Below are 1,792 nucleotides of genomic sequence, written 5' to 3'. Positions count from 1 at the left end.
GAGTAACCTCTAGGGCTTACCATGCCTAAAATGGTGAGGTCAGTCTATTGCGCTTCTACTGACATGTCCATTTAATCACTGGGACTTCACACTCAATACTTTTCTTGAATATATAGAGATGATAGGAACATTGCTGCCCATCAGTAATAATCTTGTGCCTTGTTTCTACGGGTTGAGCATCCACTGAGATTTTACAAATGAAGTTGATAGGCCACATTTTGCACATTCCCATCTGCTAGTAAGATTGTTTTCTTTCCAAACAGTAAATACTTTAAATCAGGTAATGATATATATTCTGGTGCAGGGTAATGTACAATTGTGTTCCCTTAAACACACTGTATGCTTTTTCCCCTCACCTTCTATAGAATTTACCCATGATTCCATGGTGTACGATTATGTGCAGTTGTTGTTAGTTCTTTAGAAAACCTCTTGTTGTTAGGGCCAAGCGTAATTAGTTCAAATATCGCCACAATGGTTTTCAAGTTGTCGGTGCAGATATGACTCATGTGCTCTTGTAATGGTCTGTACTTTAAGAACAGGGTCGGGAAATAGTGAATGTTTCAGAACTTTTTTTTCATTTTCTACCATAGGAAACTTAATTTGTTTTGTGACAGGATACTACTGTCAATGGGAAACAGAACCATGATCAAGAGATAAGTTGCATCGTAGACACAATGTTACTCTGTTCAATATTGATGTCTTTTCTGTTTGCATAGTGTTAACCTTAGTCGAAATTTCTAGCTCATGACAAATATTTATTGTACCTTTAAATGGTTATTTAAGCAAGAATATATGAGCTTACTGTCCTAGAATGACCTACATTCCATCCACCTTGGTCATCTAGATTCAGCTCTGATGATGCTAAGGAGGTAGTCCATTACCAAACAATCTCACCAAAGAGCTTAGCTAAATCTGTTCTCGAGGAAGGTGGCTGGTCAAACTTCATGGTAAGTATCACATTGGTGAAGTGAAACTTAAGCTCTATGCAACTTCTTTTGAAATTATCAACTCTTGCATTGAAACAAGTTCACTGACCGATGTCATGATTTTCTTTTCTTAGTGCTCAAGGGAGGATACTCAGAATAATGTTGATGTTGCCATTGTTTTTATTGGCTCAAAGGTACTTAATACTGATCTAAAATCTACTGGTTTGAAATAATCTGTACTTGTTAATATTGTTTGAACGAAATGCTTTCTTAAACTGAAGTAGTGCTTGTGCATAAGTTCAAGGTTCAAAACTTGATAGTTATGATATTTTGCTTATTGATTCTGTGAAGCTATAAAACCTGCAAATTCTCCGCCATTTAATCAACATTGTGATCTATCGCTTCAGTTGTAACTGACCACTGACTTGTTCTTTTTTTTACTTAGCTGCAATCGTCAGACATATCTAAAGATAAGCAAGTTGATCCAGCTTTAGCAGACACACTGAAGGTAATCATAGGCACTCATCTCTCTTAGATACTGTTCTATATGCATGGTACTTGAGTTATTCTGCGCTACTACTGACACTACTAAATTGGAGCCTTGGAGTCTGGAGCAAAAAAAGGGGGTGGCTGTATTCTCAAGGAACATGAGACCACTGAGCTCTGGAGTGAATGAAGGACGTCGTCTTTGGAAGTCAGACATCACCTAGAGCTAGGGTGTCCATTCTTGACATGTTTTTCTTAGTGATAGGTGGATACTGTCTAGCTAGGTATAGGGTCCTGAGGGATTGATGGACGCATGCATCTCCAATTCCTGTGTGTTGTATTACTACTGGTACAATCTCCAATTCTTGTGAACTTATGTA

The 1,792-nt window shown here is 37.8% G+C and overlaps 1 long non-coding RNA gene across 1 annotated transcript; it reads left to right on the top strand.

The window, feature by feature from the left end:
- The first annotated feature begins 824 nt into the window (after positions 1 to 824).
- Positions 825 to 1,422, top strand: LOC103636326 (uncharacterized). The gene is made up of 3 exons (XR_557941.3): positions 825 to 947; positions 1,061 to 1,120; positions 1,372 to 1,422. It is a non-coding gene; the product is annotated as an uncharacterized lncRNA (long non-coding RNA).
- The last annotated feature ends 370 nt before the right edge of the window (positions 1,423 to 1,792 follow it).

The sequence above is a fragment of the Zea mays genome, chromosome 8 (assembly GCF_902167145.1).
Source record: "Zea mays cultivar B73 chromosome 8, Zm-B73-REFERENCE-NAM-5.0, whole genome shotgun sequence".
Taxonomy (NCBI): domain Eukaryota; kingdom Viridiplantae; phylum Streptophyta; class Magnoliopsida; order Poales; family Poaceae; genus Zea; species Zea mays.
The sequence above is the reverse complement of the archived record's forward strand: the minus strand, read 5'-3'. Positions and strand labels throughout refer to the sequence as shown.